The sequence below is a fragment of the Sitophilus oryzae genome, unplaced genomic scaffold (assembly GCF_002938485.1).
Source record: "Sitophilus oryzae breed Bouriz unplaced genomic scaffold, Soryzae_2.0 scaffold_980_pilon_pilon, whole genome shotgun sequence".
NCBI lineage: Eukaryota > Metazoa > Arthropoda > Insecta > Coleoptera > Curculionidae > Sitophilus > Sitophilus oryzae.
Window position 1 is genome coordinate 3301277 of NW_022147617.1, and position 22618 is coordinate 3323894.

The following is a 22618-nucleotide window of genomic DNA, read 5'->3' on the forward strand; positions in this document are numbered from 1 at the left end:
GGACTTTACGACATAAAAATCATTAAAAAATGCTGTTCTTATAACATTTTCTTGGTTCTAAATCGGTGTCAGCTTCATTTGCAAGACTAGAAATAATATTTTGATGCTGTTTTATAAAGTCATCTTTGAGAACATCAAGTTCTGCACATCTAACTTTAAATAAACTGCGAACTGTTTTATCAGTTTTGGTACGTTCTGCTAACTGTAATAAATATTGAATCTCTGAAATAGAATTACTTCTATTGTTTTTCAGTTTTCTTAAGCGTATTTGTTCAGCCATAATTACTAAATTATGAAATAAAGTACAAAATAATATTATTTATTTGAATCTCCCTCGTAGTATAAACATAAAAATAACAACAAACAAAAAAAAACCTGAAGTGCGTATGCTTATCAGTAAAATTATTGATTTGGTGAACAGTTCCCTTAGACGACGAAATTACTACTGACCATCGATTACATCGATAGAATGTCCGTTGGCTATCGCGCAAATCTGTGGAATCTAAAATGGACAGGCGCGGAATGGAACTGGCGATGCGGTCTTGCGCTGATAATATTAAAAAGAGAGAAAACAAAAAAAGGAAAATTTAAATCTTAGAGAAATATATAACTGTAGTTAATATAAACTTTTTTATAGAAATGAATGGAGGAAAATAGATATTGATAGAAAATCTAAATGCGAAAAAAAAGAATAAAATAGGAGAGAAAAAAAATAATAATAATTTCAAAAGTTCGCTATATTCGGCGTTATCCGGCTACGAAGGACCAATGTTTAGAAAGGAAATAAAGAAATGATTGTAATAAACTCGAGAAAATAGAAATTCCTGCTAAAATAACACGTGGTACGAGGTCGGCTTACCTTGGAGGGTTGTAGTCTTCTCCTGGGTGGCCACCCTGTATCTGGATCAGGAACAACTACTCGCACGAGTAAACGGTACCGAATTGGTAGGACCTTTTAGAAGATTTAAAATAAAGTTATTTGCGGCGGCGGCGGTTGGCACGTTGAATCGATCTTTCGATAGATGCGGTTCTTGCGGGATCTTTCGATCAAGTGTATTGTGGTCCAAAGGTTAATTGACGCAGGCGTGTTTCAGCCCTTTGGAATAACCTCCCTAGTACCACATATGCGTATACAATAAATAATAGAATAAATTAATATTGAATTTAAAATTAAAAAAGATAAAATTAAATATATTGTCAAGAGCAAGAATTTTAGATTTATCATTAAAATAAATCACCCAATATATTAAATGGAATATATTTTAATAAACATAATATTTGCACAATAAGAATTAAACTAGAACAAGTTGACGTCAGACTAAGATCTGAAGGTGAACTTTGTTTAATTCTTATTGTTGTAAATATCAATATGGGAGAATAATTAAAAAGTAAATCAGAGGAGAGTCGAGGGCTCTCTCGGGGAGAATGAATGAAGAAGTCATGCTGTTCAGTTGAGTTGAGTTCTCCAAGTATCATAATGACAGTAAAGTAAGTTTATATTTTTATATATTTTCTCTAAGTATATTTTATTGGTCAAAGAGTATTCTGCTTGACATTTCTCCTACCCTAAATTAATGTATTTAATTCTTTAATAAATTTATATTTTGTTTTTATATATATTGATTGTTTTAATGATCTTCGATATCTAAAACGTCCCTAGCCGCAACCCTCTAAAACGGGGTCGCGACATGTGGTGGAGGCGCCGGGTAGGGTTGTAATTTTTTTTTTTTCAATTAATTATTTTTATTTTTTTCACCACCACGACGTGTGGTGGAGGCGCCGGTCTCTCTTTTAATCAAAACAGCCTTTTTTTGTATGCAAATTTTAACTAATTTCTCTAGTTTTTTTTCAACACCACGACATGTGGTGGAGGCGCCGTCGGTTATTTTAAATATTTTTCTACACCACCACTCATGTGGTGGAGGCGCAGTTGGTTCTCTTAAATATATTTTTTTTACACCACCACTCATGTGGTGGTGGCGCCGTGGTTTTTTTTTAACAATTTCGCATACCAACGAGACGCGTTTATTTTTTTATGAAAATGTTAAATTAATAAAGTCTTTAATTTTTTTAGCAACAATCAATGTATTTTTTAAATTTTATATTATCTTTTGACCAGTAAATTGAACGCTTACTTTGATGATGATTTATACACTTATTTACATATATTTTAATTTATTTACAAATTTTTCGACTTAAGCAATATGTCCTATTACAATTATTTCTATTTTTTTTAACCTCTAATAACGATTAGATATGTTTCATCGTTGAACGAAATATTCCTTTTAATATTCATTCATACATAACTTTCCTCTGTGTATTTTTTATCAAAACGATGGTTATATTTTTTATGTAATTGCTAAAATAACTATTTTTTTTGCGAGTCGTAATAAATTTCCAACACAAAACCTAAAATATTTTTAAATATATTGCAAAATATTTACTGCTATAAACAATTATCATGAACAATTATTATATTAAAATCAAAAACGTATCTTTCTATTTTTAACAGTAAAATGAAAAATATATTAATTCAAACATTTTTATTTATTTTAGTTTATTGGAATAATCACTAAAATTTAAATATTTTTTTTTGAAATATCATACGCACAAATACATAATTGTCTTCTATTTTCAAATATAAGTTTTAGTTACTATTTTATTTACTGCAATTGTGTTATAAAAATATCTAAACAGTGCTTACATAGACAAAATTCCTATTTGTTTGATTTGAAAAATAATATGTATTATATTTCATGTCGAATGTAGTGGGCGATAATTATTTACCCTAATTAAAAATTCTATATTTAATGTTAATAGAAATTAAAGATTAGTAAACCTATATTCATGATGTTTTTAATAAAACACCTGTTCTGCCTGAGTTTATACAGCCACCTAATTTTTGACCCTAGATTCGACTGTCCGGTGTCTTTCATTCAAAAATATGACAGAATAACCGATAAGAATGGTTGGAGCCACGCTTTTAAAATAAAATATTTAAATTGTTACCTGGAAAATGCTGCATTAGTTTGGTTTAAGAAATATGTTAACAACAAGGATAATTTTAATAAAAATTGGCAGGATTTAAAAACCGATTTTATTAAGCAGTTTGGTGGTGAAAATCCATTCCGTAAACTAAAATCTAAATTTAGTACCCGTATACAAGGTAAAAATGAAGATATAAAATATTACTATTATGATTTATTGTCGATTGCATACGAAATTGATAGTGAAGTAAATTTTGATTTATTTAGAGAACAATTTGAAAACGGTCTACATGAATCATATAATAAATATTATTATCTTTTAGTTACAGAAAATATGAATTTTGAAAGTTTAAAAAGCATAGTTCACAAATTAAATGATTTAAAAGAGACATTTTAGAGTCTCAAATGTCAGCATATTTCGGAATGATTATTATTGTCACAGTTATATCCGAAATGAAAAACAACCAAAGCAGATCAATTCAGACTTCAGGAATAGGTGGTCAGTCAGCAAATCTAATAATACATTTTATAACTCAAAAGGCAGAACAAGTTTTAGAAAAACTAATAATAGTTATGGCTCATATAAAAATCATGCAGGTCATTTAAAGTATACTAAATCAACAAAATCACCAAACAATAACGAAGAGAATAATAATAGCGAAATCAAGCACAATCATACAATAAAATATGGTCAACAAGACGCTCTCCCATGTGAAACTCATATGGATCAGGTGGAAAATATGTTAACTATGTCAGAAGAGGACTGTATTTCAAATATGGACAATCATGCCACTGTACACGTGGAAAATGAATTGGAACCTCCCCCGAAAGAAATTAAATATGATGAAAATGTTTTTACTATTGTTGAAGCACATTCCCAGATAGATAATGACCGGAGTGTCCTCACTAGCCAAATAGAGAGTACACATATTGGGGATGATCAGAATACCCTCTCAAAAATAAAATGTGAACACTTGGATTTGGCGCTAGCCAGTAGGAACGAGCCTCTATATAAATCAATTTTTACTGAATCGATAAATGGTAGAAGAAAAAGACGATTTCCTGGACACCGGATTCACCGGATGAAAAACCAATTAAAAAATGTGTATGTGAAAAGTCCTTTCAATAGAAACGTGAATAATTTTGAGCATAAGGTTACTATAGATAATAGTATATCTCGGACAAAATATACAGATAGAACACGATATGATAAGGATATGATATCTAGACAGCGTAATGCCAAAGAGCCAAAAAATATCATTATCCATCCTAGTCACCCTCCTTGGGCTCATGAGTCGAGTCAAATTTTTGTATTAAGGGGAATATGAAATTGAAAGTACTAAGGCATTTGAAAAGTAAAGCTGATTAGGTAGAATTTAAGAAGAAACTTTAGTAATAGTAATTTTTAACATATAAGTTTAAACTATGTATTTTTAATAAGAATACAGACTAATAATCCGCAAATAACTAGTACTAATATAATATTTTTGTTAGCATTTTTAGGGTGATCAAGATGACACTTCCCAACACACATGGTTTTATTGATAAATAATGGAAAATTGAGAAATTACAAAATGTATTTGAATAATAATAAAAATAACAATAATTCTTATGGAAAGTAAGTTCAGAGGTATAGTATTTTAGGACCCAACTACAATTATCTCCCCAGGTGAAAGATTGAGTGGCAAGTTACGATAAAATGACACCTTAAAGCACATTTCAACATGTCAAATGTGACTTTTGTGAGGTTCAATTTTATCTGTCTAGTTAGGCCCCGTTGGTCCAGATTTCAGCTCGGATGATTTTTTGTATATTTATTTTACTAGTATCAACGTCAATGTAATTGTTCTTGGCCCAGTGTTGCCAATATTTTATTTAATCAACGTGATTGTTTTCAAGGTACTAGTTCAGCTTATGTAGCTTATTATTTTCCCGAGTTATTAAAAATGTTTTTTATTTAGTATTATATAATACGTACCATAATATGTATAAAGGTAGTAATGGTGTTTCAATGCCCGAATGTTTACAATAAATTGCAAGTGCAATTAAAAGCCATGAGACTTTTCGTAAAGAATAATTCACCATTAGCAAGGAGATAGCAGACATGTATTGTAGTGGACAAAACAAAATCTCAAGAGACAAGTCTTTAAAACCCTATTTTCTTTTATAAAACCTTAATTTATTTTTTCCTCATAACTTATCTAAATATATATTTACATATTTGTAATTGATGAATCTAACTAAATTAACAATATAGTTAAAACAAAAAAAATAATTAATAGATTAAATATTAGTCATTACAGTTTATCTTTAAAATTGAATGTATTAAACTTTCTTAATCTTAGAAATATTATTTTCGATTAATGGATTTAATTTTATTTTAGATTAGTCAGTATATGTTATAATAGCTAATTGTGAAAACTTTTCTTTATAGATAAAACAAATATATAAGACATTTGATATTCATAATTTTTGCGTTAAAAAAGCTAAGAAGCACAAAACATTTGATATCATAAAATTTATAACGTTCTTAGATTAACGATTTAGGCTAAACTAATTCAAATATTTTACATTTTTATTTTTTTAGGGAAAGCTTAAGCTTAAAAAATGCTTTACTCTTTAACTCCTCATCATAATTTATCAAAAATTGTATATCTACCGATACCACACCAAGACAGAGAACACGATGAAGCCGTTCATTCCAGCGACAGACGTTTGCTCTATCCAGCGAAGGTAATGTTAAACACGCCGCCTGCTCTTTTTGCCACGTATTACTATGGAATGGAATAGTATAGAATGATATGGAAATTGAGCACTATTTGAAATTTGTTTAAACTCCCTATATAAGTGACCAGGATACACTTATAGACACTAGAAAGACATGTACGTTAACTCCCCGACTACAATCCAGCATTCACATGATGTCAGAAATGATCAGAAATTAAAAACTCCATAAGTAAAATATTAACTAGGACGTTTATTGTCAGAATTAAATGAATGATAAACAAAGAAACGTCATAGTAAACGAGAAACAAATGGACAGTATGCTGATTCTGCAAGTTTAAAAGTCGTCGTTCTCGCGCCATTGACCTTCAGCGCATATGATATTTAAATAATGCATGGAAATGAAAAACAACAGAAAAACCCTGACAACTAGGAACACATGGATTTTAGGCAAGAGTAGAAGCTGGTGTGTGCATTGCTTAGCTGAGAATAGAATCACCCCAAGAAGGTTCATTGGATGGTCATCAGAAGATTTGCTCCCAAATTTACAAGTGGTATCAAGGTTCTTTTATTAATGTAAAGGGTTAAAGAGTACAAGAAAATTAATTGAATTAATATTTTAAGTTACAGTTCTACTAAATCTTGTTTTCATTATTATTATAACTATATTGCATTGCCTATATTACATATTATCTATGTTATCTATGAGTATTCAATTTTATTATTTATTTCGTGTAAAAATATTACACTATTTTTATTTGTTATTGCAATTTAATTATTATTATATTTAAACGTAATTTATTTTAATCTCATTATTTTCTTTATATTTAACGCTGGGGACCAGCTTTTTCAGGACCGGGGAAATGTCAAAAGGCAAAATTTTTAGATTTATCATTAAAATAAATCACCCAATATATTAAATGGAATATATTTTAATAAACATAATATTTGGTTACAATAAGAATTAAACTAGAACAAGTTGACGTCAGGACTAAGATCTGAGGTGAACTTTGTTTAATTCTTATTGTTGTAAATATCAATATGGGGAGAATAATTAAAAAGTAAATCAGAGAGGAGAGTCGAGGGCTCTCTCGGGGAGAATGAATGAAGAAGTCATGCTGTTCAGTTGAGTTGAGTTCTCCAAGTATCATAATGACAGTAAAAGTAAGTTTATATTTTTATATATTTTCTCTAAGTATATTTTATTGGTCAAAAGGTATTCTGCTTGACATTTCTCCTACCTAAATTAATGTATTTAATTCTTTAATAAATTTATATTTTGTTTTTATATATATTGATTGTTTTAATGATCTTCGATATCTAAAACGTCCCTAGCCGCAACCCTCTAAAACGGGGTCGCGACAATATTTTGAGAGTTTCCTAAACAGCTAATGTCTTAAGATTTTTTATTGCGATTACCAACCCTTTAGATTAGTGAAGTAAATCATGTATTGATAATGTCATCAAGGAGACGGAAAATCCAGACGATCTACAGTCAAATTCAAATAGACACCAGGATATAGATATTGAGGTAGGTACTCCTAATGCAGATATATAATTAAACCCTATAATAAAAAAATTGAGATATTATATACGAGTCACTGACCTAGTCATTTTTCATTTCAGGTTAAAGAGCCTGGTCTGTCTGATACTTTCAGTATTAGCGCCACCTCTATCCTTGGTACCACCAGCAGCAGAAGCAATTAAGAAAAGTAAACAAGTTGTTAAGGCCCCCTATCTCTATAAAAAAAGGAGGCATAAAATTGCTGAAGAGTAAAAAAATAATGATGGCTAATGTCTTAAGATTTTTTATTGCGATTACCAACCCTTTAGATTAGTGTAGTAAATCATGTATTGATAATGTCATCAAGGAGACGGAAAATCTAGACAATCTACAGTCAAATTCAAATAGACACCAGGATATAGATATTGAGGTAGGTACTCCTAATGCAGATATATAATTAAACCCTATATAAAAAAATTGAGATATTATATACGACTCTCTGACCTAGTCATTTTTCATTTCAGGTTAAGGAGCCTGGTCTGTCTGATACTTTCAGTATTAGCGCCGCCTCTATCCTTGGTACCACCAGCAGCAGAAGCAATTAAGAAAAGTAAACAAGTTGTTAAGGCCCCTTATCTCTATAAAAAAATGGAGGCATAAAATTGCTGCCAAGAGTAAAAAAATAATTGGCTAATGTCTTAAGATTTTTTATATTATATATTATACTATAAAAAAAGGAGGCATAAAATTGCTGAAGAGTAAAAAAAAATTCACAGATTTTGCAACATGCGCAACCATCATAGGCGTATTGAAAATACCAGACACAAAAGTCGGCGGTGGTCAGCAATCACCTGTTTTTTACATTTTATATTAACTTGTGACGTCATTTGGAAGAGCTCAATAGAAATATAAAAGAACTAAAGAAGACTACAACTAAAGCTTGTTTGAAAAGCAATTTGACATTCGTGAAGTCAGCACTCCGGCAACGTATCGCTAATTGCCATTCGCAAATATATTCCAGATACGTATAGCGATATTGTATTTTGATATTTGATTTTTATCGTGATGGCTTTTTATAAAAGTGAAGAATTTAGTAAGAAAAATATTAATGATGGAGATGAACGTGTACGGATTCATGAATGGTCACGATCACGGTCACGACACTATAGAAATGTGAGGTATGTATTTTATGTCTATATATATACATAGAATTAATGGAATTAATTTGCAATAGCACCTCGAACCCACAATTTCATTATGGAGCCAGATAAAACCAATCAGAATCAGTATTATGTTACGTAAAGAAGCCCGAATATTGGTTAAAACGTAGGTTACCCACGTAGGAGCGAAATATGCAAAAAGGTCACTTTAGGTTAAGTTTAGATTAGGCCTATATTTTATTAATGCAAAACCAACTAAAACCTAATTCTAATCTAACTAAACTCACTCCCTCTTTTGCATATTTCGGGCTATTACCTGGGTATTTCTAGGTTTAACCAATATTCAAACTTACATTGTAAAATTTATGGACGGTCCATAAATTTAAATTCGCCGTACAAAAAATAAGTAATAGTTACTGTAGATAAAAATAAATTAAAATATAGTTCCACGATAACTTAGTTTGCAGCTTCTTTTCATCATACCTAGTAAAAACCCGTCACAACCACTACTCATAGTATGTATACCTATGTATTTTTAAACATCATTATGAGATTTAAGTTATAGGTGCCCATAATATGAGTAGCGGTCTTGACGGTTTTTTGTTATGATGAAAATGTTGTGTGATATGAAAAAACAACAAAATATATTATCGATTGCAGCAACTATACCTAGTTTACATTCAGTATGTCCAATTAATATAGAACATTATAGCTATGCATGATTTTAAAAATTTGCTACCATTATATTTTGATAGTTGAGTTTTTGAAATTATTTGTTAGCTTCTTAAACAAAACAGACCCATAATAATTCAAATCTTTATCATCCAAGACTTCCAAGAATTATAAAGTAATCTCACGTCAAAAATTTTTAAAATTATTGCGTGCCTTAAATGTTTGAAAACTTAACAAAAATATTTCTTTGATTACCTGCAATTAATATATTTGGTCCAATTTATGAGTTCTGCATCATATCCGAAATTCAGATTGTGTGTGACACAACGAAGAGTCAACGTGCAACGTGAACGACGAGAAAAAATGGCAAGTAAAAAAAATTGTAAAGTCTTAATTACTAATTACACAGTCGTTCTCTTGAGTTCTCCTGCCTAAAAATATATATTGCCTTCCCTATGATTTTAAATATAAATGATTGACACTCATACAAGTTTACCACAATTTAAACTTAAGATAATTATTTAATTATTAAATCCATAATTATATTAAAATATAACACTTACGAAGTTACTAAATATATTAACTATTTCTACTTAATCATTTAATAATTCTGATAAAAACACGCTTGATTATTTATTTTAGAAATCATACAGGGCTATAATCATTAATATGACTATATTAACAATACTTTAATCAAAATTTATTTGAAGGAATGCTACTGCATTACAATAATAATTGTAAAACAAGTGTGTAATAATAACTCGGAATAATTATTAAAACTGCTCATCTTGTTATAGATGTTGGAGTCTTGTCTCTATTATTTTATTAGCCAGTTTAGTATAGTTCGATTTCAGATAATGCGGATTTTAATGTGCCATTTGTGTTTTTTATTGGAATTATTATTTTAGCATTTGGTATACTCTATGAAGTTATTTTTAAGTGCCCTGTCCATTTTCAATTATTAAAGTGCCTTTAGATACAATTAAAATTAATTAATTGGTGTATAGTATTTGTATTATGGGTTTGTTTATTTTTTTATGAAATGATTTTTTTCCTATTAAAATAAACATAGCTTACTAAATCACTAGCTAGCCATTTTTAAATACAGGATGTTAATTAAGTATCTGGCCAAACTTCAGGAGGTGATTCTTTGAGTGTTTTAAGGTAAAAAGTTCATATAAACATGTGTCCGGAAATGTATAATTTTAAAGATACAGGGTGTCAAGGTGTTTTCATAATAGACCTTTTTATTAATATCTCAAAGATCCGTTAGCCGATTTTGTTGAAATTTCATGCCATGTTGTCAAATTTAATAAGTTAGCACTAATTAAATGATAATTATTATTTACAACAATATTTAAACGATAAAACTTATCCCAATAAATATTTGGCACCACCTTGAATTCATTTGTTTTACGTTGGCGGTGGAAACCATGCAAGCTTTTCTTTGTCCTAAGTTGTTAATTAAAAAATAATTAACATATAAAAAATATAGGTCCCAATAGCCTAAATTTTATCAAAATATATCAGCAGATCCGATGAGACCCGAATTATTATATGTTTGGAACTTAATGATTTAATTAATTATTCCCTTTAATGCATCGATTGTGCGCATTATCCTACGCGCCAAGAAAAAAATATTGCATTAGTCTAAATTTATTATTTATGTTATTCCGCTCTTTCACGTATAATTTGCCCCCTAGCTTCTCATACGGAAAAGAGTTAGATTAAAATAGCCCAACTGTATAACAACCCATGCCTTGACGCATATTCTTTTTTATAATAATATCGGCTTTCAGACTACACATCCATATCCATAAAATAGTTGGCCCACACTAATAAGACCTCATTTCGGCCTTTGGACGGCCTTGCTCTATTCAGTTATCGACTTACGTGTTGACAAGTTGATTAGGCAGGTTAATGAACTCCATGTCGCCTCTAGCATGTCGTTTTTTCAAAGATGGGTCCCATATAAACGCGGCCAGAAGTATTTTCAATACTAAAATAATGATGGCTAATGTCTTAAGATTTTTTATTGCGATTACCAACCCTTTAGATTAGTGTAGTAAATCATGTATTGATAACGTCATCAAGGAGACGGAAAATCCAGACAATCTACAGTCAAATTCAAATAGACACCAGGATATAGATATTGAGGTAGGTACTCCTAAATGCAGATATATAATTAAACCCTATAATAAAAAAATTGAGATATTATATACGAGTCACTGACCTAGTCATTTTTCATTTCAGGTTAAGGAGCGTGGTCTGTCTGATACTTTCAGTATTAGCGCCACCTCTATCCTTGGTACCAAAAGCAGCAGAACCAATTAAGAAAAGTAAACAAGTTGTTAAGGCCCCTTATCTCTATAAAAAAAAGGAGGCATAAAACTGCTGAAGAGTAAAAAAAAATAATGATGGCTAATGTCTTAAGATTTCTTATTGCGAGTACCAACCCTTTAGATTAGTGTAGTAAATCATGTATTGATAATGTCATCAAGGAGACGGAGAATCCAGACAATCTACGGTCAAATTCAAATAGACACCAGGATATAGATGTTGAGGTAGGTACTCCTAAATGCAGATATATAATTAAACCCTATATAAAAAAATTGAGATATTATATATGACTCTCTGACCTAGTCATTTTTCATTTCAGGTTAAGGAGCGTATTCTGTCTGATACTTTCAGTATTAGCGCTACCTCTATCCTTGGTACCACCAGCAGCAGAAGCAATTAAGAAAAGTAAACAAGTTGTTAAGGCCCCTTATCTCTATAAAAAAAAGGAGGCATAAAATTGCTGAAGAGTAAAAAAAATAATGATGGCTAATGTCTTAATATTTTTTATTGCGATTACCAACCCTTTAGATTAGTGTAGTAAATCATGTATTGATAATGTCATCAAGGAGACGGAAAATCCAGACAATCTACAGTCAAATTCAAATAGACACCAGGATATAGATATTGAGGTAGGTACTCCTAATGCAGATATATAATTAAACCCTATAATAAAAAAATTGAGATATTATATACGAGTCACTGACCTAGTCATTTTCATTTCAGGTTAAGGGAGCCTGGTCTGTCTGATACTTTTCAGTATTAACCACCTCTATCCTTGGTACCACCAGCAGTAGAAGCAATTAAGAAAAGTAAACAAGTTGTTAAGGCCCCCTATCTCTATAAAAAAAAATGGATTGCGTAAAATTGCTGAAGAGTAAAAAATAATGATGGCTAATGTCTTAAGATTTTTATTGCGATTACCAACCCTTTAGATTAGTGTAGTAAATCATGTATTGATAATGTCATCAAGGAGACGGAAAATCCAGACAATTTACAGTCAAATTCAAATAGACACCAGGATATAGATATTGAGGTGGTACTCCTAAATGCAGATATATAAATTAAACCCTATAATAAAAAAATTGAGATATTATATACGAGTCACTGACCTAGTCATTTTTCATTTCAGGTTAAGGAGCGTGGTCTGTCTGATACTTTCAGTATTAGCGCCACCTCTATCCTTGGTACCAAAAGCAGCAGAACCAATTAAGAAAAGTAAACAAGTTGTTAAGGCCCCTTATCTCTATAAAAAAAAGGAGGCATAAAATTGCTGAAAAGAGTAAAAAAAATAATGATGGCTAATGTCTTAAGATTTTTTATTGCGATTACCAACCCTTTAGATTAGTGTAGTAAATCATGTATTGATAATGTCATCAAGGAGACGGAAAATCCAGACAATCTACAGTCAAATTCAAATAGACACCAGGATATAGATATTGAGATAGGTACTCCTAAATGCAGATATATAATTAAACCCTATAATAAAAAAATTGAGATATTATATACGAGTCACTGACCTAGTCATTTTTCATTTCAGGTTAAGGAGCCTGGTCTGTCTGATACTTTCAGTATTAGCGCCACCTCTATCCTTGGTACCACCAGCAGTAGAAGCAATTAAGAAAAGTAAACAAGTTGTTAAGGCCCCTTATCTCTATAAAAAAAAGGAGGCATAAAATTGCTGAAGAGTAAAAAAATAATGATGGCTAATGTCTTAAGATTTTTTATTGCGATTACCAACCCTTTAGATTAGTGTAGTAAATAATTTATTGATAATGTCATCAAGGAGACGGAAAATCCAGACAATCTACAGTCAAATTAAAATAGACACCAGGATATAGATATTGAGGTAGGTACTCCTAATGCAGATATATAATTAAACCCTATAATAAAAAAATTGAGATATTATATACGAGTCACTGACCTAGTCATTTTTAATTTCAGGTTAAGGAGCCTGGTCTGCCTGATACTTTCAGTATTAGCGCCACCTCTGTCCTTGGTACCACCAGCAGTAGAAGCAATTAAGAAAAGTAAACAAGTTGTTAAGGCCCCTTATCTCTATAAAAAAAGGAGGCATAAAATTGCTGAAGAGTAAAAAAATAATGATGGCTAATGTCTTAAGATTTTTTATTGCGATTACCAACCCTTTAGATTGGTGTAGTAAATCATTTATTGATAATGTCATCAAGGAGACGGAAAATTCAGACAATCTACAGTCAAATTAAAATAGACACCAGGATATAGATATTCAGGTATGTACTCCTAATGCAGATATATAATTAAACCCTATAATAAAAAAATTGAGATATTATATACGAGTCACTGACCTAGTCATTTTTCATTTCAGGTTAAGGAGCCTGGTCTGCCTGATACTTTCAGTATTAGCGCCACCCCTATCCTTAGTACCACCAGCAGTAGAAGCAATTAAGAAAAGTAAACAAGTTGTTAAGGCCCTTTATCTCTATAAAAAAAATGGAGGCTTAAAATTGCTGAAGAGTAAAAAAATAATGATGGCTAATGTCTTAAGATTTTTTGTTGCGATTACCAACCATTTAGATTAGTGTAGTAAATCATGTATTGATAATGTCATCAAGAAGACGGCAAATCCAGACAATCTACAGTCAAATTCAACAATAGACACCAGGATATAGATATTGAGGTAGGTACTCCTAAATGCAGATATATAATTAAACCCTATAATAAAAAAATTGAGATATTATATACGAGTCACTGACCTAGTCATTTTTCATTTCAGGTTAAGGAGCCTGGTCTGCCTGATACTTTCAGTATTAGCGCCACCTCTATCCTTGGTACCACCAGCAGTAGAAGCAATTAAGAAAAAGTAAACAAGTTGTTAAGGCCCTTTATCTCTATAAAAAAATGGAGGCTTAAAATTGCTGAAGAGTAAAAAATAATGATGGCTAATGTCTTAAGATTTTTGTTGCGATTACCAACCATTTAGATTAGTGTAGTAAATCATGTATTGATAATGTCATCAAGAAGACGGCAAATCCAGACAATCTACAGTCAAATTCAACAATAGACACCAGGATATAGATATTGAGGTAGGTACTCCTAAATGCAGATATATAATTAAACCCTATAATAAAAAAATTGAGATATTATATACGAGTCACTGACCTAGTCATTTTTCATTTCAGGTTAAGGAGCCTGGTCTGCCTGATACTTTCAGTATTAGCGCCACCTCTATCCTTGGTACCACCAGCAGTAGAAGCAATTAAGAAAAGTAAACAAGTTGTTAAGGCCCCTTATCTCTATAAAAAAAATGGAGGCATAAAATTGCTGAAGAGTAAAAAATAATGATGGCTAATGTCTTAAGATTTTTGTTGCGATTACCAACCATTTAGATTAGTGTAGTAAATCATGTATTGATAATGTCATCAAGAAGACGGCAAATCCAGACAATCTACAGTCAAATTCAACAATAGACACCAGGATATAGATATTGAGGTAGGTACTCCTAAATGCAGATATATAATTAAACCCTATATAAAAAAATTGAGATATTATATACGACTCTCTGACCTAGTCATTTTTCATTTCAGGTTAAGGAGCCTGGTCTGTCTGATACTTTCAGTATTAGCGCCACCTCTATCCTTGGTACCACCAGCAGCAGAAGCAATTAAGAAAAGTAAACAAGTTGTTAAGGCCCCTTATCTCTATAAAAAAATGGAGGCATAAAATTGCTGCCAAGAGTAAAAAAATAATGATGGCTAATGTCTTAAGATTTTTTATTGCGAGTACCAACCCTTTAGATTAGTGTAGAAAATCATGTATTGATAATGTCATCAAGGAGACGGAAAATCCAGACAATCTACGGTCAAATTCAAATAGACACCAGGATATAGATGTTGAGGTAGGTACTCCTAAATGCAGATATATAATTAAACCCTATATAAAAAAAAATTGAGATATTATATACGACTCACTGACCTAGTCATTTTTCATTTCAGGTTAAGGAGCCTGGTCTGTCTGATACTTTCAGTATTAGCGCCACCTCTATCCTTGTACCACCAGCAGTAGAAGCAATTAAGAAAAGTAAACAAGTTGTTAAGGCCCCTTATCTCTATAAAAAAAATGGAGGCATAAAATTGCTGAAGAGTAAAAAATAATGATGGCTAATGTCTTAAGATTTTTTGTTGCGATTACCAACCATTTAGATTAGTGTAGTAAATCATGTATTGATAATGTCATCAAGAAGACGGCAAATCCAGACAATCTACAGTCAAATTCAACAATAGACACCAGGATATAGATATTGAGGTAGGTACTCCTAAATGCAGATATATAATTAAACCCTATAATAAAAAAATTGAGATATTATATACGAGTCACCGACCTAGTCATTTTTCATTTCAGGTTAAGGAGCCTGGTCTGCCTGATACTTTCAGTATTAGCGCCACCTCTATCCTTGGTACCACCAGCAGTAGAAGCAATTAAGAAAAGTAAACAAGTTGTTAAGGCCCCTTATCTCTATAAAAAAAATGGAGGCATAAAATTGCTGAAGAGTAAAAAAATAATGATGGCTAATGTCTTAAGATTTTTTGTTGCGATTACCAACCATTTAGATTAGTGTAGTAAATCATGTATTGATAATGTCATCAAGAAGACGGAAAATCCAGACAATCTACAGTCAAATTCAACAATAGACACCAGGATATAGATATTGAGGTAGGTACTCCTAAATGCAGATATATAATTAAACCCTATAACAAAAAAAATTGAGATATTATATACGACTCACTGACCTAGTCATTTTTCATTTCAGGTTAAGGAGCCTGGTCTGTCTGATACTTTCAGTATTAGCGCTACCTCTATCCTTGGTACCACCAGCAGCAGAAGCAATTAAGAAAAGTAAACAAGTTGTTAAGGCCCCTTATCTCTATAAAAAAAATGGAGGCATAAAATTGCTGAAAAGAGTAAAAAATAATGATGGCTAATGTCTTAAGATTTTTTATTGTTTTATTGCGATTACCAACCCTTTAGATTAGTGTAGTAAATCATGTATTGATAATGTCATCAAAGAGACGGAAAATCCAGACAATCTACAGTCAAATTCAAATAGGCACCAGGATGTAGATATTGAGGTAGATACTCTTAAATGCAGGTATATAATTAAACCCTATAATAAAAAAATTGAGCTATTATATACGAGTCACTGACCTAGTCATTTTTCATTTCAGGTTAAGGAGCCTGGTCTATCTGATACTTTCAGTATTAGCGCCACCTGTATCCTTGGTACCACCAGCAGCAGAAGCAATTAAGAAAAGTAAACAAGTTGTTAAGGCCCCTTATCTCTATTAAAAAAAACGGAGGCAAAAATTGCTAAAAAAAATTGATGGCTAATGTCTTAAGACTTTTTATTGCGATTACCAACCCTTTAGAGTAGTGTAGTAAATCATATATTGATAATGCCATCAAGGATGAGGATAATGCCATCGAGGTTTAATCAGGTTCAATAAAAAAGTTCGGTACACTGGTAAAACAATTATTTTTATGAACAGCATTAAGTAAAGTATAATAAGAAAATAATCAGTTCAGATCTTGAAATATCTGTGATTCGATTCTGGTGAAACATGGCGAACAAGAAGGAAGAGTCGCGTGCTCCGCTTTGCGGATTTTGCAAAACGAAAGCAATAATTAAGCGCGTAAAGTGCAGGTGCTGTGCAACATACTTTCTTAGTTCCTGTTGGAGGCATAAAATTGCTGCCAAGAATAAAAAAAATATTGATGGCTAATGTCTTAAGACTTTTTATTGCGATTACCAACCCTTTAGAGTAGTGTAGTAAATCATATATTGATAATGCCATCAAGGAAGAGGATAATGCCATCGAGGTTTAAGCAGGTTCAATAAAAAGTTCGGTACACTGGTAAAACTATTATTTTTATGAACAGCATTAAGTAAAGTATAATAAGAAAATAATCAGTTCAGATCTTGAAATATCTGTGAGATTCGATTCTGGCGAAACATGGCGAACGAGAAAGAAGAGTCGCGCGCTCCGCTTTGCGGATTTTGCAAAACGAAAGCAGTAATTAAGCGCGTAAAGTGCAGGTGCCAGTGCTGCCAGACCTACCGTTTTTACGGTAGATCTACCGTTTTCACCCTAGTAGTTACCGTTCTACCGCACAGACTACTAATTCTACCACAATTTTAAAAGTAGAGAAAGTTACCAGAATTTATTATCGAATTTTTAAAAAATAAATTAAAAAGCATATTATAATAATATTATAAATCTACTATCGATAAAACTATGAATAACGATTCGGTGCCTCATCTCTATGCAGACGTCACAAGTCACAATTGAAGTAGATATTTCGGGAATTCCCAGAAACGACCAGCCAGCTGAGTTCATGTTGTTTCGTAATAGTATACATAATCAAGGGTAATAGTAATATATTTTATCCCTTGATTTTGATTCGTATCGTGTAACGTAGCTTGTGTGCGGTTTTTTAATATTTCGACCATGAGGTAAGTAATTTAATATGCAATATCGACATTCTAAGCATCTATAATGTATTATATTATTAGTTCTGATGAATCTTATTTAACTGATGACCCATCGGTTCCTACCTCCAGTAAGGCCAAAAGAAAAAAATATGCACAAAAATTTAAGAGCGAATGGGAATCAGAATTTAAAAACTGGCTAGCACCTGGGAAAACGGATACTGAGGGCTATTGCAAAGTTTGCCAAAAGAATATTAGCGTCAGTTCGGGAAAATTACAACTTGTAAGACATCAAGACAGCGAGGCACATCGGAAAAAATGCAAGTCCGTAAAAAAACAGCCAACTTTAACATCGCTTATAAAAACTGGAAAAGAACGGACGAGTTTAGATGTGGCCACAAAAAGAGCAGATTTGTATATTTCTGCTTTTGTGGCAGAACATAATTTGCCATTTACTGTCACGGAACACATTCCTCAACTTCTGGCAAAGTTTGTTGCGACTCAGATTGGCCAAAAATATTAAATGCAGTCGGACCAAGACCACATCTATAGTAAAAAATATTATTGGGAAGCTAAGTTCGAAAAATATTTATGACATATTGAAATCTGTCAAATTCTCACTAATAATAGATGAATCCACTGATTTAAGCACTACTAAACATTTAGTTTTAATTTGCCGATATTTTGATGGCAACCAGTAAGTGTTATTTTATATTTTAGTCTCGAATATATCAAGTTATTATTTATTTATTTTAGAATACGAGATCGATTCCTAACTCTAATAGCAATGAAGAGTTCCAAAGCTGTTGATATTTACAGGGAGATTGTAAGTTTTCTAAATAAAAATAATGTACCTTTTTTAAACAACTTAATTGGGTTTGCCTCAGACGGTGCCAATGTGATGGCTGGGGCACACGAATCAGTAATGGCAAAGTTAAAAACTGACATTCCTCATATTTTTTTAATGAAATGTGTTTGTCACAGTTTTGCGTTATGTTCATCAAGTGCTTGTATGAAACTTCCAAGGGCAGTTGAAGACTGCATTAGAAATATTTATAATTACATAGCAAATAGTCCCAAAAGAATTGAAACCTTAAAGGAATTTCAAAATTTTACGCATACAAAAATCCACAAAATTCTCCACCCTTCTCAAACCCGTTGGCTTTCTTTAGAGGCGGTTGTGTGTAGGATTATTGAACAATTTAATGCCCTGAAACTCTATTTAATTGATGCTGTCACAAATGACAAATTGTTGGCAGCAGAAAATATTTTGAAAGTCCTTCAAGACCCTTTAACCTTGGCTTTTTTGTTATTTTTACAACATATCTTGCCGCTTTTAATAGTTTAAATAAGAGATGCAGTCGATCGAACCAAAATTATACAATCTACATATTCGCATGTGTGAAACTTACAGAACCCTTCTGGATTATTTTATTAAAAAAAATGTACTGGAAAGTAATACCCAATTACAAAAAATAAATGTCAAAAATCCAGAGAATTATAAGAATATCGAAAACATATATTTAGGAGCCAATCTTATTCAATATATCCTAAATAATAATTTATCGGCTGAAGAAATACATATTCTTCGCGTGCGTTGTCTAGATTTTTATATAGAGGCCGCAGAGCAATTATCTAAAAGATATGATTTTGACAATGATGTATTAAAATCTATGTGTTTAATAAATCCGGAATATATAATAAAATGTAATGATGAGTCCCTAGTCCCTCTAGCCGTACATTTTCCTAATTTAGTTTTGCCAAATGACCTTCAAAAATTGGACAATGAGTGGAGACTTCTTAAAAATTCAGATCTAATTCGAAACTTTAAAAACGATGAGTCCGTAATATCCTTTTGGTTAAAAGTCCAGGAACAAAAATATGCCGATAAAACACAAATGTTTCCTTTTCTTTCATCCTTTGCATTTAATTTGCTAAGTTTGCCGCATTCTTCTGCAAATGCAGAAAGAAAGTTTTCCCAAATTAATCTGCTTAAGACGAAGCAGAGGAATTCGTTGTCAACAAGCACTATAGTTGGACTAATGCATAGCAAAGAATATATCGAAACAAAATGTTATGACATAAATATATCCAATGAGTTGTTGTCATACCATAACAGTAATCACTTGTATAAAAAATCTGATGAATATTCCGATTCGGAATAATGTATTAAACTATTTTTCTTTATTAATATTACGTACCTAAGTTTTATTTTGTTTTAGATTATTTAAGTGTTGAGTTTTTATGTTAAGATATATTATAAATTTTAAAAATTATTTTTCCTTTAGTCTAATAAAAATTTAATTAAACATATTACCAGTTTTTAATTTCTCTTGCAAAAATATTAAATAGAAAAATTTACGAAAATATACTAAAAATCTTGCTAGATTAGTCGATTTTAAAAGCGTATAATTGGTTATGATTGACGTTGACAGATAAACCACAGAGATAAACAATTATTTAAACGTCCTTTGTTTATTGATCGTTTGACAACTGACGTTTAAAGCATTGTTTGTTTGTGAACCTGAACCATAACCATTAGGTTATTCCTGCTATTCGCTTAAAATCGGCTATAGTGTGAATAGGTCGCGGAATAGGTTTCGGCAGGCACGAAATTATGACGTCATGTTATCATAATATGATGGCTACCGTTTTCAATTCGAATCTACCGTTTTCTATACGTTGAATCTACCGCCTTGGCCATTTTAGATCTGGCAGCACTGGCAGGTGCTGTGCAACATACTTTCATAGTTCCTGTTGAAGGCATAAAATTGCTGCCAAGAGTAAAAAAAATATTGATGGCTAATGTCTTAAGACTTTTTATTGCGATTACCAACCCTTTAGAATAGTGTAGTAAATCATATATTGATAATGCCATCAAAGAAGAGGATAATGCCATCGAGGTTTAATCAGGTTCAATAAAAAGTTCGGTAAACTGGTAAAACAATTGAGGGGCTGAGTTCCAAAACTAGTTTTATCCAAATTCGTTAATTTTCAATAATCGCAAAAAACGAACAGCAACTTAATTAGTCTTGGAACAAATGCACGACTTTAACATGTAAATTATACAGGATAGAATGAGTTATGCCACAAAAACTATGCTGAATATTGTGCAGGGCTGTCAATACTAGACTATAGATACTTTTACTCAAAATTACCAAAAACTCAACCCCTCAATTATTTCAATGAACAGCATTAAGTAAAGTATAATAAGAAAATAATCAGTTCAGATCTTGAAATATCTGTGATTCGATTCTGGGGAAACATGGCGAACGAGAAAGAAGAGTTGCGTGCTCCGCTTTGCGGATTTTGCAAAACGAAAGCAGTACAGTACAGGTGCTGTGCAACATACTGCGGCGACTTTTTTTTATCGGCGATATTTAAAAGGTTAGAAAAAATTATAAAAAAGGATATTAAAAATTAAAAAGAAAACCGCAGCGTACGGCTGCTCTTCGTCTGGTGAACAATAGGTGTAGGTTCATTTAACTATTTTTGCATATTGTTGGGCACTACTTAATTTAAGCCAAGTTCGGTACGGTAGTTCGGGTAATTTAAGCCAAGTTAAGGTGATATTTAAAAAATTAAAAAAATTACCACAGGCTAAAGATGTTCAGTAATGATATATCTCAAATTAAAACAGCAAAATTTAATAAAAAACTATGTACATTTATTAATAATTAAATAACTCCAGTTTGAAAGTGAATAAAAAAAAGGTAATTAAAAATAATACAATAAATTAATGTTATCATATCGAAACTTAAATTACTAAATATAAATTACCAAGCGCAATCGTTTGTTTAAGTTTCATTAAAAAAGGTTTCAATAAAAAAGGTCATAGAAAGTTAAAAAAAAGGCAAACAGATTCTAAAGCAAAACATAAATCAGTACTTAGCTTTTGCTCTGAAGTTGTAGTCAATCAGTGCTCATTTGGTATCGTACTTGGGCCCATATCCATTACGTAACTGCTTCAAACCATCACAAAACTTGGAAATTTGCGGAAAAAGGGGGAAACTCGCCAATTCTCACCAGCCTCCAAGGAACCTTCACGGCACCATTCAGAAAAAACAAAAACTGCTCAAAAACTTCGGCTCAAAAAAACTACTGCTGCTCTTAAAATCTTCACAAAAAAATTACCAAAATATTCTCGTTTCCAAAACGAAAGTTGCTTCCAAAATCCACTCCAAAAAACTCCCAAAATACCAATTCTTCCCCTTATCGTATGTTCCAAGAGAAGAATCCTTAGATGTAGTAACACTATTAAGGGAGTTATTAAACAAATCCAGGAGTAACAACAAACAACTTGAAGATAACATTGTTCTTTTGAAAGAGAAAATAATAAGTCTGGAATAAAAAACACAACGGTTCCCAGAAAAGGAGGTAAATAGGAAAAAAACATTAACAGAACAAGGACAACTAGATATAACAAATTCCATGGCAGGAGCAACACTCCAAAAAAATGCAACGCCAAACACGAACAGAAGCCACTAAACCCAAAGAACAGATAGCGACACAAACGATAATGGATTCCCGAAATCGAAATCACAATTTTCTGAAGCGCAAAAGACTAAAGCCAATGATTTAAAGCCTGAAAATAAGAAAGAGCCATAAATACCATAACCACAAAAATTGCTGAAAGAGATATAATTGACATACCCGACCTTGAGGTAGATGGGGAAAATAACAAGCATTGGGCCGAAGTAATTTGCAGGAAATTGAAAAAAAAATAAACCTAAACCTATTATAGGGACAAGTATTGACAACGACCTAA

General features: G+C 31.6%; 3 long non-coding RNA genes across 4 annotated transcripts; all 3 read left to right on the forward strand.

Annotated features, from left to right (window-relative positions):
• Positions 1 to 11029: 11029 nt before the first annotated feature.
• On the forward strand, positions 11030 to 12013 carry LOC115891287. The gene is made up of 3 exons (XR_004051792.1): positions 11030 to 11204; positions 11301 to 11611; positions 11707 to 12013. It is a non-coding gene; the product is annotated as an uncharacterized LOC115891287 (long non-coding RNA).
• A 286-nt stretch (positions 12014 to 12299) lies between these two features.
• LOC115891286 lies at positions 12300 to 14223 on the forward strand. The gene is made up of 6 exons (XR_004051791.1): positions 12300 to 12420; positions 12517 to 12832; positions 12925 to 13233; positions 13329 to 13636; positions 13732 to 14043; positions 14140 to 14223. It is a non-coding gene; the product is annotated as an uncharacterized LOC115891286 (long non-coding RNA).
• Positions 14224 to 15435: 1212 nt separating this feature from the next.
• Positions 15436 to 17087, forward strand: LOC115891294. 2 transcript variants are annotated; one of them, XR_004051796.1, is made up of 4 exons: positions 15436 to 15668; positions 15765 to 16076; positions 16174 to 16492; positions 16573 to 17087. It is a non-coding gene; the product is annotated as an uncharacterized LOC115891294 (long non-coding RNA). The 2 variants fall into 2 exon arrangements; XR_004051797.1 differs by having other exon boundaries at positions 16589 to 17087.
• The last annotated feature ends 5531 nt before the right edge of the window (positions 17088 to 22618 follow it).